Consider the following 17,765-nt stretch of genomic DNA (forward strand, 5'->3'; position numbering starts at 1 on the left):
TGGGATATGTGTACACAATGTTATGTTTGCAACACTCATACCTTTCGCGCAATCTGTCATTCTTTATAACTTCTGTTCCTTATGCAGTACCGAGTCCTACCAAGTCTTCAAATGAATAGCATAAAATTAGATTTAAAACTACCAACTTTAAGATTTTTCCTCATTCTTGTGGCAAAGTTAAATGTCTTGAAAGTTCAGTTGCAAAATAGGCTTTTTCAACACCAAATGTCACTTGTCTGTTTTTTTTTCTTTTTCCCAAGTGTAAGCAAATGTCAATCCCTTTGAAGCAGAATGAGGGGCCTCGCCCTTGACTGAAGTTCCCTGCCCCTCCCACTTGAAAGGCGAGAGTCTTAGCCTGCTATTGTCTCAGCCTGGGGCAGAGACAAATGTCTGATGCAACTTGGAAAACCCCATTGTCCTGGGTATTCAAAGCCTCCAAGCTAGCACTTAGCCTTTCCTGTGCCAGCAGTTTGAGGTGTCACCCTTTCTCAGGGCCAGCACTGGCAGAGCAGTTTTTTTTCTTAGATATAGTTTACCAATTTATCCTAGGTGTAGCTTTTATTTTCTCATTTTAAATCTTGCCTGAAACCTAGAAATCAAAACAGTTTATAGTACTTTTACCAGTAAGAAATGTTTGTTACATTTCTAAATGAGCATACATTTACACCACAATGTACTTTTAAATAGGCGAGTTTGCTCTTCATTCAGGAAAAAACACATTTCACTTATTTCTTTAAATTCAGTTTTCATCTGCAACAAATACAAACTTTGGGCAGCTCTATTTCTTTCCTTGAGTGCTGGAGTTGTTTGCAGCATGGATACATGTATCATGCATCTGTTTTAGAGTCTTTCTCTGGACAGCTGATTCTTGATATTTGTTGCAAAGAAATAGCTGCATTTCCCGTGGAAAATAAACAGTCCCTGGTTTGCTTTTCCAAAGATAATTTTGATTAGGGCTGTCATTCAAATGAGGCCCGGTTCCTCTGAGACTCAAGAATGAACCAGAGCACTGCAGGGGCTTTTTGATCATAGTGGGTCAGGAGGAATTGATTAATTTAGCGCCAAACAGCACTTGGAAGGTTGAAAAGATGACATTTTAAATCACCCAAGCACACACAAGATACATTTGGCTGCTTGGCACATGCTGACATACAGTTAAGCCATTTACAACTGCCTCATCAATGTATCGACATTTTAAAGGTGTAACGTAAACCAAGAAACTGTTATTTCAGTAAATGGGAGAGAAAGGTGTAGTCAAATGCTGTAGGTCTTTCAAAGTGGGCTAATGGACAATTCACTCAGTGCAACTGGTTACCTCGATCAGAAAAGCTAGTGAGATACAACCAGCCTTCTTATAAGAAGAGACATTTGTAGCCATAAACGCACATGTCCAAAACACCAGTGTGTTTATTTAGGCCTACAAATGTCTCTTATAAGTTCTTGTTTCGCCTTAACCTTTCTAATGGTAGTAACTGTAATTAAGACTTTCTCCATAAAATGTTTATTAAAATGGCACAGTAGATAAGATCTAAGGCCCATAATACCGAACAGGAGTGTGGGGTTGTCCCCTGCACCTCCAGTTCAGTATTATGGGTTGCAGGAGTGTCCCCTGCACACATTATAGGCGGTGTGGGGGGACAAACAGCCAAAAGACTGGATTGCAAAATGGGGTGTTGCAGACTGCTGTGGGAGTTACTGGGACTTGGTACAGTCAGTACACAAGGTGTAAGTGACCACATGAGAGCCTTAGACAACTCGCCAGTCCACCATGAGGTAGTGCTATTGAGGGAGAGTGATGTTGGGGGTAGCTGATAAATTGGGTTGAAGTTGGCTGCTATGGTGAGCTGCTACTGAAAGGCTATATACAGGGTTGGCTTTCTGAGCAAAATTGTAGCGCCGGAGTGCCTTGGCCCTTGCACTTGTGTTTATCTGGTAGTATGGGAGTGCAGGTGCGCTCCAGTGGTGATAAAAATGAAAGGTAACGACTCTCCGCCAAGTATGGGCACCATTTATTTTTGTTGTAGTTCAAAGTTGTAGTCGGCAGTGGGAGCTGAAGCCTTTGTCAGCCACTGTTGAGTCTTTGCGCTGGGGTTCAGACCCCTTCATTGACTGCCTTCCAGGGTCACATGGGTGGAGTCTCATCATGGAACTCTGCTTTCTAGAATTATTTGCCTTTGTGAGTGTCTTTGCAGATTGCAACAGAGTTTCCTCACATCTAATCTTAAAATCAGCTTCATACAAATCCAATTCTTCCACATGTCGCTGCTAGCAGACCCTACACACTTTAAGACCGGTTTCAAGCTTTAATCATGTGGTTTGCCATTGTGTTTTCCAACCCAATTAGCTCCAACTTTGGATACAGACTTCTTTTAATACCGGTCTAATAAGGTTTTGGCTTGAACAGCCCCTTTAAATCCCAGACTGCCACAGTCGTCCTGTGAGCACATCTGTATCGTACAATGTCGTCATAGGAAAGGTGCCCGACTGACTACAGGGCATTCCAGTGGATTTTAAAACTGTGCTAGCCTGTGGGCAACATGTGTTGCAGTCCCTAAACATTTTCCACAGTGCCACCAACCAGCGCTGCCAGCTATGAAAGGTTGCATGCACAAGTAAAACAAGATTCTAATGGATTCCTTTCTGCCACGGATTCCTCATCTATGATATCCATATCCCCGTGCAGCTGTTCTCCTGCCAGGGGGTGCCGCGCAGCTCCACGTGGGGTCCGTCTGCTGCTTCTATGCGCCCTGTGATGGAAATGACATTAGGGGCAATATAAGTAGCAGTGCAGCATCCCATAACTTGAGTTGCTTTTTTCCGCGCACTCTGTTCTCTTGGTGACGTGCTCGTCAAGCTTTTATTTTTCTTTAATTTATTTATTGCCATATAATCAAATAATGACTTTCTACAATCTCCATCATAAGGTGTTTCCAATATAAATTGCATCCATATACTTCATAAAAGCTAAATAAAAAAGAAACTCATCCAATTCATTCACCAAATTCATAAAATATTCCCATTAAATAATCGCAGTAGTTAACACCACAATATTAAGATTGTTCCCATCCAAGAAACGTTTCCAGAGCTTCTGGTTAGAAAATCTAAAACAATCATTCCTGTATTTAATAAAATATCGGTCCCTAATGGCGTTCAAACTTAAATAATCAAACAACAAATTCCTCATAGTTTCAATAACGGATTCCCTGCATATTCTACAGAACCGCTGTTCACTGGTGATGCTAGTGCGTGCACCAATGATTTCAAATGTCAGCATACAGTCAAACTTAATTAACATATATTTCCTAACTATGGCAGTGTTTGGATAAGCCCTGAGGTATTTAGGTTTGTGCATCCTTTCATCAAAGTAGCCCATGAGTTCATTACTGTTTTTCTTTGTAGCCAGATCAGCAGACAGCTTTCAACACTTTCTTCACCCTATATTTATACTTGATGAATGTCAATCTCCCCCCCCCGCCTCCCAGCTGCTACCCAATGTGATAGTCCAGTAAACCTAGGCCTTTGTTGCCCATTTCAAACAATTGCGCATGGGCATTTTCCGTTCACTATATGTCTTATAAAACATATGAACAGGAGCTGACAGTTCCATTTGTTGGGCTTTTCTAAGTGATTTGCTGTGCCGACTCTGTCCTACAGTTTGTAGCCATGCACGGACTGCGGTAGGCAGATGTCTGTCTCTGATCCGCAATGTGTTTGCTTGTACTGTCTGGGCGAAAACCATGACACCCAGGACTGCAGGTCGTATCAGTCAATGTGTCATACCCCCTGTCCCACGCACTCCTGACAATAATACCTCTCCTGCCCGAGACCTTGGAATCCCAGTTGCTCGCCCCGCTCCCCCCATTCCATCACTTTCCCCTTCCACGGTCTGGGACTCACATGTGCTCTCCGCTGCCCCGCCTGCACGAGCGCGCTTTTTGGGCAACAGAACACTTTCCAAGTTACGCCCTTTCTTACACTGGCAACTTTCTTGGCATCTGGCAGCCCGGAGAAGCGGCGTTGGACTTCCACGCCACAGCCGTCGCTCGTTCACGTGACGCGACGACGTGTCACGTGACACAGGGTAACGCCAGTAGTGCGAGTATTTAAACGCCGATTTCCGTATAATCGCTGCTTCACAGCTGTTACTCGTAACCTGTTTGGCATCACGTGCTTCTTCTTGTTGGACTTTGGATACCTTGGTTTTTCGACTCGGCTTTGTTACACAGACTATCCTTGGAATTCCCTTTTGGCATCAATTTACCCTGGATGTTCACCAACCACGGATTGTTTATCGGATTGCCACACGGAACTTCCCTTTGCATCTGGTAACCTGGACTTTATGTTTTGGAACCTCATAGCCTGGTTACGTTCTTGACATCAGGTGGACACTACACTATACCACTCCTGGATGCTCCAACCTGAGTGGTGCTGTCCCAGATCCCTTACCTCCTATGTTTACAGCCCTTTTTCAGTCATCCCTGGTCGGCTGTCACGTTGTTTGGTATTGCTGCTTACTTGATTGCTTGGTACTTAACCATTGTTTTCTTGCAGCGGATCGGGTTCTCCAGAAGTTCGTGGTTCCGGAGTAACATCTCTACCTGTGGCCTCAAGGGCTGCACAGGCAGTGATTTTGGTCCTCGCTGTGCGGCACTTGGGGACGGAGGTCTCTTCTGCCTACACGACACTCAAGATCACAACAAATGCACCCAAAGGCTCTTAGGGAGCGGACTGTGAAATTGTCCACCTTCATCTACAAGGAGAAGTTTCCGTGGAAGGCTGAGGTTGCACGGTGGGGATTGTTATTCTGTAGATCGAATGACTCCACGCGTGGAGAAAAAGAAACAACGCTTTAAGAGATTGTGCTCTCTGAGTGAGTCTTCTCACCGGCACTGTTCTTCCCTGAAGAAAAAGAGCCACTGCCCTTGGGGTTGTCTGGGGCGTGGAAAAATATTATCATCTCAGATAAATATATGGTGGTTCACCAGTAAAATTTGTTGCTTTGTAAATATCTTTTTTTCCCTCTGTTTGAGCCAGAAAAATATTTTCAAGGGCTTATAAAAGAGCTCAATTGATTTACTAAGTAATCAGTGTTCAGGATGATTGTGCATTAGTCTGGACATAACTCTGATGAGTGGCGGTTTGCTTGAGTTATTGTGGGCACCAGAAGATATTAGCTGCTTAGACATGTGGCTGACACAATACACCCATAAGTACTTGACAGGTTAACTATCCAAACCTATTTAAAGCAATGTAGCCTGAGGGGATTGGTAACATGCCAGAGCCAAAGATTGCTGAATTTCTCTTAGCACTCAATAATTGCTCCATGTGTCTGACTCCCAACAACCTTAGCTCTGGTTGTGGCAGGTGGGATTAATTGAAACAAAGGGGAACACAGGCCAATTCTTAAGGTGCTGGCTATGTTAATGAAGCTGTCCAGGTAGAAATTATATTGCGTATAGCAGATGCTCGTATGGAGTCAGGAATCTGGGTTCTCACGAAGATTGTCTGATCCATGATTAAACTGCACCAGAGCCTATGCATATGTAGCATCCGTAGTGAGCTGGAGAATGAGCCGGGAGTGGCCACGGCCACACAGCTTCTGGTCTAGGTTGGTGAGCTTTACTGACAGAGGGGGGCTGTCAAGATCAGTAAGGACAAATTTCTGTTCAGTGCTGCAGAACGTCAATTGGCTGCCATAGTGGACATAAGTGCACAAAAAAGATCATGGACTACAAGAGCGGCCATATTAGAAACTGGTGTAACAATGGTTGAGAAAAGAAATCAGCCATTTTGTTTACATGCTGATGCTAAACTAAAAGGAAGATGCTGTTTAAATGGTGATGAAAATAGCCCTGAGGGCACTAAGTTTACTAGGGAGCAAAGACTCATCTTAAAATCCATCCCTGCCCTCCATACTGAAATGGGGCAGTGGAAACTAAACTAGTGGGATTGGAGGGAGCCCGATTAGGGCAGAGACTTGAAATGATGGACCTGGGATACACAGACCTAACAAGGCGAAGGCCTTTATCACCTGAGATGCTCAAAAGGTGCATGTTGGAAAGAAGCTTGACATTGGATGCAAAGATTCACGTGTTGGACAATGCGAGGCGGAAGGGAGCAGAGATCTGTGTGTTTGGGCTTCTGTAAAAGAAATGCAGACGGAATTGGAGGTGCTGCTAGCATGATCTGTATGGTTACAGGTAATGGAGAATGGTCTTGTGTGGTAAGCCACTTGAACAGGCTTCCCACTTGACTGCCAAAATATGGAGGGCAAGGGGCGTGCCGATGGTGACCATGAATTTAACAGAGATGTGACCCCTTATGTTCAAAGCAGCAATTAAACAAGAGATGCAGAGTAGCGGCAACTGGATTCAGCTGCTTCATGATTGAGTCTGTAGACATTATCCAGGAAAAACAAAGAATTGTTGTTAGTGAGTTTGCTGGCGAGACATGGCTATCCAAGAAGACTCAAAGTAAATCATGAAGATACATGGTTTCCTTTTCCCCAGGAGTTGGCTGCAAAGAACAATCTTGATCGTGTGAGGCCTGCATGGGAATGGTTGGTGGAGATGTTTTATTTCTGATGGAGTTGTTCTTTGGTTAGTACTGAATGCTTCTATACTTCGTACTGTTGGCTGCAATTGGGGACTCTCCCAAGAGAAAAGGCCATGTTGGAGAGAAGCTTGCTCCTACATGCGATGCTCGCAGGTATCTTTTTCATTTTGAATCTATCCATTTCATCCCATGCCTACTGGCTATTTTTTGGGGCTGTGGTTGTAGGAGCTTGCGCTTCACAAGTGTTAAGTACTTGGATCCTGCCTGGGAAGCATAAGGATGGTCATAATTATCTGAATGCTCCTCCTCTGCTGTCAGACGTAACCAGTAATGGCTCCAAGAGAGGAGCTGTTACAGCTGCCGAAGGACTTCCTAAAATGGGTATGGGAAGGGTGCAAGGCCAGAGTCTCCAGAAAAGTATTGCTGTTATCAAGGTCTCGAGGGCGAGGAGCTTAGCGCTCCCCAAGTATGAGTGGATACTATCAGGTAGCCCAATTACAAAATGTCTCTGTGAAAATGTGGTGAAGAACTGGCTTTTTATGTACTGGGCAGTAGTTTAAATACATGTGGCACATTTTCCAGAGGGAGGGTAGATCGGGGTCAGTTGACAAACAGTACTAATGGGTTGGGGCACCCACTTCAGTGGGTAATATTTGGAGTTTAAGTCTGGTCTGAAATACTTCCTCATGGGTTGGTTTTGATATCAGTAAGGAGGGCAGTCCATTGGATTGGGGCAAGTAGAGCGAAGTAATGGGAGTACAAGTGGGCCAGGGGATGTAAAGATTGTAGAGAGGTAAGGACTGTAGAGACCAAGAGGGGGATAGAGAGAGGTGGTCAGTGAAGTATAAAGGTGCAAGACCCCAGTAGGCAAGGATTGTCAAATTCTAACGCAATTTTGCATGGTGAGCCTTCTAGCATGGTGTCAGTGTGCATTGTTGGGGTAGGTTGCAGAGGGTGTGTGTAGCAAAGGGAATTTTGTTTAGGGGAGAAAGGGACTAGAAGGTGAGACTGAGGAGTAGTCTTGGACAGTATTTGTATTTATTGGTTGCTTATAATGCGCTTATACAAGAAGACAGTGTTTTAAAGCACCACAAGGCACACAGGAAGGGAACAAGGGAGCAAATAAACAATGAAACTGACAGTGAATAAATAGAAAGGGACAGCGGTCCTACTAGACCTTGTGACATTCGGAGCATGCAAGTGCAGTGAAGGGAAAAAAGGAGGTGGGCTGGGTGGGGGTAAGTGCTATCAGGGTTCCCTAGGGGAGGAAGTGCCCGGAGGCAACACCTAAGTGCAAGGGTGGAGACATCCCAAGTGAAGGGGGGGGTCTACCGCCCGATAGGCAAGTGCAGGGCAGAGGTAAACCACCCGACAGGTGGGTGTGGACCCAGACGGCAGTCCAGGGGCAAATGGGCAGAAAGCCAGGACCCTATTGGGCTCCTGAGGGGCCAGGCTACCAATCTCAGCGGCAGAGCGGATGGTTGGCACTGGAGTTGGAGAGGGAAGGCAAAGGAGAAGAGAAAGGTATTGAGTTGTTTGCAGGAAATTGAGGTGGTCCGGTTCAAGACGGGAAGAGAGAGGGAGACTGTTCCATAGGAGATAACCAGCTGAGGAGAGAGATCTGCCCCCAGCTATCTGCTTGGAGAAGCGGTTGATCGGTAGAGAGTTTGGGCCCGAGGATCAAAGGGATCTGGAAGGAGAGTATTTAGTAAGAGAGTTGCAGGTAGTGTGGTCCTAGGCCCCAGACAGCCTTGTGGGTGATGCAGTGGGTCTTGAATTTGATCCTTGCAGCAGCCGGGAGCCAGTGGATAGATTCTAGAGCTGGAGAGATACAGTCCCAAGGCTTGAGGCCAAGGATAAGTCTTGCAGCCCTATTCTGGATTAGTTGAATAGGACGGAGCAAAGAAAGTGGCAGGTAGAGGAAGAGGCTGTTACAGTAATCTAGCCCTGGTCAGGACCAGAGCTCTAGAGACATTGAGCTTCTGGGAGAAGGTGAGGGAAGGGAGAATGCCTCTAAGGAGGTGAAGTTGAGTGGGCCTTCTTTGCAAGGTCCATGATGTGAGGAGTAAAGGAGAGAGAGTCGAAGATGACCCCAAGGTTTCTGGCCTCAGTGGAAGGAGAGGGATGTGAGCCATAGAGGATGGCCAGAGTGCATGAGGGAAACTGGGAGCAGGTGTACAGATAGGAAGGATCTCTGTCTTACTGGCATTAAGACAGAGATCCTTGCAGGTGCACCGAGACTGAATAGTGGACAGGTAGTCAGGAATGATGGAGCAGGAAGAGGGGAGATTGAAGTTATATGTCATCTGCGTAACACTAGAAATGAGTAGAGAAGGCAGAGATCAGGTGAGCAAGAGGTGCAATGTAGATGTTGAAAAGTCAAAGTGAGAGGATGGAGCCATGGTGAACACCACATGTAGAGAGGGTGATGGAGGAGGAGGAGAAGCCCAAGAACACCTGGGAATGGCGGTTAGTTAAGGAGGTCAACTAATCCAGTGGAGATACCAAGAGTATCTTGGAGCTTCTTCATGAGGATAGAATGTTTGGCTGTGTCAAAGGCGGAAGAGAGGTCAAGGAGGATGAGAACATCAGGAGAGTTAGTCATGATTTGCGAGCAGTTCTTTGCGGGTGTTCAGGAGAGAAGTTTCCATGCCTTTGAATGTTCAGAATCCAGATTGATGAGAATCCAGATAGATGGTCATGTTCACAACCAACCAGCTCAGTGTATTGGGTCAATTGGGGGATGACTAACCTCTCCAGTGCTGGACACAAGGGGTCGGCTGAAGGCTTTTTTAGGAGGGGGTGCACAAGGGAGTGCTTGAGAGAAGAAAGGAAAGAGACTGATGCTGGCGAGTGGTTTCAAATGTCAGCAAGTGCCAGAGTGAGGGAGGAGATCCTTAATGGTTCTGGAAGAACAGGGAGGCACCTGTTTGGATGAGACCTTTATAGAGCGGATTACTCTAGAGATCTCATCTGTTGTGATAGGTGAGAAGGTGGAGAGAGTGGAAGTGGGTGGAAGAGAGGCCAAGGGAGGCAGGGGGAGAAATGGAAGGAGAGAGAGGTCCGAATGTCCTGAGTTTTAGAGGTTAAATGGGTGGCCACTGCAGTACAGAGGGCTTGAGAAGGAATAGGTGAGGGGGAGACTGCAAATGGATTTGCTAGTTCCTTGCAGATTTTGTTGTTAGATGCTCCAGAGATGCGGGCCTAGATGTGAGCCGCCGCCTTGGAGCGGATAGAGGGACGGTATTGCCTTTGGAGTAGGCGGCAGGCCAGTTTGTGAGAGGATGAACCAGAGGTCTGCCACTTCCATTCCAGTCTGCACTTGCGTTTCAGAGCGGCTAGATTGGAGTCGAACCAACTGTTAAGCTTTGAGGCAGGTTTCAGGTGGATCCTCATGACTGGGGGCAAGAATGTCAAGAGTGTTGGCGATAGCAAGATGAAGGTTGGCAAGGACAGAGTTTGTGGAAGAATCAAGAGGGGAAGGAGAAGGGATGAAGGTGGAGGCAGACGTAGCAGCTGACACTTGTTTAATCGGTCTGAAGACAGAGAAGGAGTCTGGCAGTGTTGGTGGAGGCTCGGTCATGGTGCAGAGAGTAGCCAGATGAGGAGAGAGTGATCAAAGCAGGAGAGTGGGGTAGTAGCCCAGTTTGCTGGGCACAAGGGTAGAGATCAGGATTTTGGCCGAAAGATAATACTGGCAGAGTGGCAGCCCCTCTAATGAATTGCTAGTCTTAGGTTGCTGTCAAAGAGGGCTCTAAGGTCGAGGAGAAGCAAGAATGGTGCACATGGTTAAAAGATTGGAGATTTGGGTGAGAGCAGTTTCAGTGCTGCGTGCACTCTGAAAGCCTAATTCCGAAGGGTCACAGAGCATGTGAACCTCCACCTAGTTGACATTGTGATTAAAGAGACCTCTTGAGGATTTTTGAATGTGGGGGATAAGAGCAGTGGTAAAATGAGGAATTGTTAGGAGTGGGTTTCTTGCTTATGGGATTGCCAGTGGGTAGTTTGTTGTAGGCAGGGAAGATGCTTGAGGAGAGGGAGAGGTTGAAGAGGGTGATGGGTGTGAACTTTGTGTGCAGTGTGAAGGGGTCTGTAGGAGCACCGGAAGGGTGTGCTGAGTGGAGGATTGGTAGGAGTTCACTGGGGCAGGTGTGAATGAAGTAGGATAATGTGGAAATGGGCGGGGTGAAAGGAGTCTGTCGAAATATTTCACATGTTGGAGGAAAAGGACAAGGCATAGACATCAACTGACTATCATTGGAGTTGCCAACTAGTATGTACTGTGTTGTTAGTGCTACCTGGGTGTAGTGCAAATACATGCTTGGTGGTGTGAAAGCTATTGCTTTCCATCAAATCATAGTGAACCTAAACCACCCACAGAAAAACACAGCACCTGCAGTATCTGCATGATACCATGTAGTATCAGCAGTTAGCTAATACTTTTGTAATTTGAGAGTGCAGTAATGTATTGTATTTCACTGAACAAGGGGGGTGCTTTGACCACAAATGCTGCTGATGAGGATGATTACAGTGAGCAGAGCAATCCACCTGCAGCGTTCTTCACCAAAGTGGTGATTAAGCAGGTAATGGGTCAATTGGTTGAGGGGGAGATCCAAGTAGGGACATGAATGTGGGACATAGTAGATTAAGAACATAAGTTATGTGCAATACATACAGATAATCAAAATATTAATGTAAGCACTCCGTGATTGAATAAACAGTATGTATCATGAACGAGAGATGCGAATGAAGGACTAGAGAATATATTCTGGATTAGGTCTATGGAACTTCCAGGGAGAGCAGATGGAGTTTAAATGTAGTGACAGGGGACCTATGTTGAACTCTGAGCAGTTGGGTCTGTCATGAAAGGGTACTCATCGGAGGCAAGAGGTCCTCAGCCTTGTGTGACTGCTGGGTGGACTCTGTCACATCACCTTCACGTCCAGGACCAGCAGCACAGTGTGAGGCATCAGCAATGAGAGGCGGGCACAAAGTTGTAATGTTCTCAACATTGGCCATGTTTATTAAAAGAAAAGGTTTGGATAAAGGCATATCTTTCCCTATCCAATAGAGAATGTCCCTGCCTATGAAACTAAAACTTAAGCAAATTGACCTTGTGTCTCCGAATTGCACCTGGCCCTCACACTAACATACAGAATCAAAAGATACAAGGGAAATGTTCTCGTTTTCAATTCAATAAAAGTGTGCAAAAACATATACATATAATTTCAACAAAACAAGTCTTGAGATCAGGGTTTTTCTGCTTCCCCTGGACTGTTTCAAGAAAAGTCTTTAGAATGTTCTGTTTCACCAAAGGTCTATTAAAGGTAATAGAAATGTCTCTTTCACTTAATATTCTCCTCAACATGGCAAAGCAAATGTCCTTTCTATAACACTGGTTGAAATATACCAAAAGAAAATCTCTTATGATTTTCAGAATGACAAACCAATATTCTTTCCACATACTGGTTGTATTTGAGCAAGAATTAGTCTTTCTTAATTTTCAGAATGGCAAAGCAAATGTTCCATTTCAACAAAGGTTTCATGTGACAAAGTAACACTTTAACACAAGATTGGATTTCCTGGTATACTCCCCTGCCAGGAACTCCCCAACTGAATAGACAACCTGGTTTACTCTCCTGCCAGGAATATCTGCTTTTTGGTCCTTGCAAATCACCTGGTGTACTCCCCGTGCCAGCTATCTTTTCCCAAAAAGATTCACTACCTGATGTGCATCGTGTATCAGTTCTATCTGCAATGTTCACCTTACTTTTAAAGTATAACTCAGTTGTACTTCTTCACGGATTGAACTTTTGTTGACTGCAGTTAAAACTTGTTCCACCTTCCTCAACACCGACATCCCATAAATGGGGGTTTGCTCAACTGTCCTCTTAATAGAAATCGGCTTTCGTCAATGTTTGTTCTAGGTTTCCCCAAATTACATTTCACATTAGGAGAACTGTACAGGTTTTGCCCTTGTATTTCTTCTTTAAAGATTTTTGGCAATGCTGTTTCCAAGTTTTCCCAAATTGACATGTCACATAAGGCGAGTTGTACCACTTTTGCCGTTGTGCTTCAAATCTACTTGGTCGATATTCAAAATATGTTCCCAAGTGTTGGTTAATTAGTGGTCACATCCCAGGGCCCCCAAATTGTCTAGGTCCACTCACCAGTTCTATGTGCAGCTGTGGCAGCGGTTTTCTGTTTGGTGGCCTTTTCCAATCAGGCCAACTCTGTCTTGGTTCCTGCATCCGCCTTTTACTGCTCTGCTGATGGAACCGTTTCCATTGCACAGGACCACGTCTTCTCCGGTCCCGAAGATGACCAGAGTTCCTATTCTCCGGTTTCCAGCACAGCTTGTCTCTGTAATTCTGCCTCTGGGTCTGCTTCCCGCTCTGTGCTCTATGCAGCTTGCTTCGACTTCTCCTTCACATTCTCTCACCTGTAGGTAATTTCCAAGTTTAAATGTCCCACACAGCTCAATGAGTGATTGACCACTAGAACGTATGTGTCACATTGTATTACTGTACTCCTACATCACATTCCCTTTCCTCCATACTGTATGGGCGTCCTTCGCTAGGGTCGGGAGACGGTGTACCTTTTTCACCAGAAAAAATCTTCTTCCCCTTTAAATTTAGAGGCACGCAGGGGTGTGGCCCTGGGAGCATGTGCTCCCCTGAGTCAGCCTATCGGCGCCACTCCTTGGTGCTCTTTTCCGCGTCAACGGGAATGGACAGCTTTCACTAGTGCTCCTGGGCTAGACTTCGGCCTAGTAATTCCACGTGCTCTTCCCCGGAGAAGTATCTTTGTCGTCTTTATTCAGATACCCCTGTCGCCACGCTCCTCCCCGGAGCCTGTCGGCTTCATCGGCTTCAGCAGGTATCCAGCCTGCGAGGGGCTCTTCCCTACGTCCGACCCCCTCACTCTTTGCCTCCACTGCCTTGGTCCCGATCACGGCTGGGAGGGTTACTCTGCGTGTGATGCGCTTACACCGCACGCTCTGAAGAACAGGTTAGCTCGGTGGAGAGAGCTCTTCGGAAGGTCTCCTCCAGTGGACTTGAAGGACTTCGTCAGACACAAGTCAAGGCCCAAAGTAGGGCCACTGTTTTCATCGGCACCCCGCAAGGACGACTCCTTCCCCAGGAAACATCCTAGCGGAAAGGACCGGTCAGGTCCTAGCACCAGCGCAGGTACCAAGGCTGCTTCAGCTACCGGCTGCCAGGCTGAGGGGGTCGCAAGTTCCTACTGGTGATGTTGCTGAGGGACCGCAAGGTTCTATTACTGGGTTTTTACTGAAGGGGCTATGCCCTACTACCGGACAAATGTCTGAGGGGGCGCCTGTACGCAGCACTACTGGCGACATCGCCAAGGGCACACTGCATAGCAGGCCCCTGACCTGAGGTGCAGGGTAGGCCTCAACCTCCACCACCAAGAGTGCAGGAAGAGTCCGGGCCCAGCGCAGCAAGCGTCACAACACAGACACGTGGCATGCAGCCTGATAAAATGGATGCTGCGCCAGACAAAGTGGCTGCTCGTCCGACACCATCCAGGTTCGGGGAGCAGGTAGGAGAATGTGTTTCTAGATGGGACTGGTCTTCACCAGACGTGGCCTACAGCGTATCCTTCAGCATTGCAGGGCAGATGCACCCTGCAAGCAGCGAGGCAAGGTGTGCCCAGGCCTCACAAACCTCTGGTCCCTGCGCCTACGCCCGCACCACGAAGCGCCCCACCGGCCTGTGAGGACAGGTTTTTTTAAAGGTTCCTCACGCTTATGTGGTCCCCACAGATGGGCGTCATCCTCAAGGATGTGATCAGGGACATGCTCCCGCCAGTCCTGCCTCCAGTTCTGCCGCTAACACCCACACCCGAACCACCCCTGACTCCAGCGCCTCAGGCCCCCATGCAGCCTCTGCTACCCATGCCTGTTCCCACTGTACCGGCCCCCTTGCCTCCTGCAGTCTTGGCGGTTCTGTTTCAGCCTCCACAGCAGTCTCTGGCACCAGTAAGTGCACCTCCGCTCTCGGCGCCCAGTATGCCTCCAGCTTCACTGGACCAACAGGACACTTTGGTAAACACTGATGAGGAGGACCCCGACACGCTTTTCTCGGCCAAGGCGTTTCATGGACATCTTGCAGGTCTGGCCGAGTACTTGGGGCTCCCACAACCCGAGGTTGAACAACCAGAGGTAGGGGTTCTGTCAGAGGTCCTCACTCTACGCCCTGCGGCTAGAACAGGGATTCCAATGCAGAAGGACATTGTGGCTCTGGCCATAAAAGGATGGCTTAAAACCCATTCGGCTCAGCCTACCAACCGCCTCAATGCCAAGTACAAGAAAATGGAATCTACGCTTGCTGTCGGCACACTACTCAGTGATCGCCCTGGCCTCAGTCTACTCCAAGCTGCAATCCTCCTCGGCTACCTCAGCCTAGGCACTCCTGGGTAAGGAGGAGATGATGTTGGAAGCATATGGAAAGAAGTTCTATTCCAACGCTTTGTTGCAGCATCATCCATCCAATGCGGATGCTATGCTCGCTGCAGTCAACCAAATGCTTTTACAGGAAATAGCTGACTTCCTTACGGAACTTCCATTACAGAGTCAGGCATGCTTCAAGGCAGGGCTGGGGGACATAAAAATTGTCACACAGGACATAATGGAGTCCATGGTGACCCACATAGACATCTCTGGCGTGCCATCTGCATCCCGTACGGACATGAGAAGAACAGCCTGGCTACGGACTACCAAGTTCAACCCGTACTTCCAGTAGCGCATAATAGACCTTTCATTGGAGGGTGGCGACCTTTTCCATTCCACCACCGATGAGGAACTTGATAAGAAGAACATCTCCCAGACTGCAAAATCGTTATCTATCCTCACGCCCAAGACGCACCAGCGCTCCGACAAGGGTCAGGCCTTCGGCGGGTTCCGAGGCTTCCAGGAATGAAGGTCAAGACAGCCAGACCGGTCTCCAAGTCAGCACCGCCGCAAACAGCACAAGGCGGGGAATAAGGCCTTTTTTTCAGTCCCCCTCCTCAGCCCCTGCCTCAGAGGGAAAGAAGTCATGACACTCTCATCCGGGTCCCGTATTTCCGGTGGGGGGGGCAGGCTTGCCCTTCATGTCCAGTGCTGGCACACGAGGTTCACAGACTCCTAGATCCTTTCAATAGTGTCCGAGGGCTACCGCCTACAGATCCCTCGCTCCCCTATCTCCTCCCATCCGCTCCCACAGATTGGGACAGCAACTCTGTGGGCGGAAATTCGATTGCTCTTAGAGTCAGGCAGTGGAAGAAGTCCCAGGCTCCCAGCAGGGTATGAGCTTCTATTTACAGATTTTTACCATACAAAAGAAGAACCATGCTGGCCTGAGAGTTGGGTTGGTCCTTTCCACCTGGAACCTTTCCCCTCCCTCTTCAAAAGTTCAAGATGGTTACCCCAGCGCTTATTGTGGAGACGCTGTGCATGGGAGACTGGATGTGCTCCCTAGATCTGAAGGATGCGTGCCTACACATCCCAATCTGGCAGCCCCATTGGTCCTTTGTGAGGTTCAGGATCACAGGCTTTCATTTCCAATACAAGCTTCTACCCTTTGGCCTCAATTCAGCCCCAAGGGACTTTGCCAGACTTATGAATGCGGTGGCAGCCCATCTAAGGGCCCAGGGTCACCACGTCTATCCATACCTAGATGACTGGCTCGTTAGGGCAAGATCTCCGGAGGCAGGCCTACACACCACCTCCGCCCTCATGAATATGCTACACGAGTTGGGAATTTCCATCAATCTCAAGAAGTCAAAGCTGGAGCCTACACAGAATCTAACGTTCCTAGGCCTCATCTGGGATATAAGATACAAGAGAGTTTTTTCCCTTGGAGGACAAGATCACAGCCATCAGGAGAGCCACTGGGCATTTCCTCAGCAGGGCAGTGACCTCAGCATGGTGGTACCAACACCTCCTGGGTATCGTGTCTCCTAGCAGTGCCACACACGAGACTCAAGATGAGATGCTTTGTCACGCTCACCTGGTCTCCAAGGGGGCGTGCTCGTGTCCGCAGGATGATGACTGCACTGGTGTTGCTCTGCTTAAATGAGGGTGCTAGCTTGCGTCTTCCCTTCGTTCTTGCCTCAAGAGATGTTCGCCTGCAAATCGAAACAAGATATTAGCCAACTGAATGGAGCTGGTTTTGGTTTTCACCTCCTTCCGATTTTCCTTCTCTTCCTCTGGCTCACCTTGGTTTTTTAATGGGTGAGCTCTCCGTCCTGCACACTCTGGCAAGGGCGCGGTTACACTGTCGTTCCAGGATCAAGTTACTTCACTGATCCGATGGAGGTTGCTGAAGTGGATGGACCGGAGTAAGCAGGTAAGTCTCTATTCCAATAACTCCTTGGAAAAGCTGCTTTAAATCTTTCTGCTCAAGGATTCCAATGTTCATTCTTGTCTTTCAGGTGCGGAATTAAGTGGCTTTCGGATGATGGGATGACTCTTCTGACAATGATGAGCAGGATTCCTGCCGGTAAGTATAGCGCTGTGCGGGACGTGCTAATTGTTCGCTTTATTTAGCTTTCCTTTGCTGTGTGCGACTAACCTGCTTTGACTTTTCTGTTCGGCAGGTGCGGCGCAATTCCAGGAAGAAGATGGAAGAACCGTTTGACGGTATCGACTAGCGGCGCGATGCAGAATGATGGAGAACTGCTCGATGGAGTTCCTGGAGGTGGCCGATTCAGGTAAGTAGTTACCCGAGAGGGTACCTTATGTTCGGTTCTTCTACAGATGCGTTTGTCCGTGGGTAAGAAGGAAGCGTGTTCAGGATGTTCTGCAGGTAAGGCCTTCAATGCGTGAATAACCCCTGTTCTTCTCTTTTCACAGGTGCCGATGGATAGAAGACTCTGGACGGGCGTGGCAGAAGGGAAGCAAGAGCTGAACTGACACGGTGAGCGTTATGCTGCAGGAGTGCAGAATAACGCAAAGCGTGTTCAGTTTGCAGGGTGCAGTTTAAATAACCTTGCAAGTAGTTCCAGGAAAATAGTCCCCTTAACTGTATCCTGCCTCTCTGGTAAAATAGTCCCAAGCCACACCCTGTACTGAATGGCTTAGCATCTCAGAGCCAAGTATATGGACCAAATGTTTAACACCTACCATGAGCCTGACGCCAGCGGCGCCAGGACTGAGTCCAGGTAAGCCTAGCTGGGGCCTGAGAAGCCCCCAAGGAAGCCTGAGG

Source organism: Ambystoma mexicanum, chromosome 3p (genome assembly GCF_040938575.1).
Source record: "Ambystoma mexicanum isolate Mex_15411 chromosome 3p, UKY_AmexF1_1, whole genome shotgun sequence".
NCBI classification, from domain to species: Eukaryota; Metazoa; Chordata; class Amphibia; order Caudata; family Ambystomatidae; genus Ambystoma; species Ambystoma mexicanum.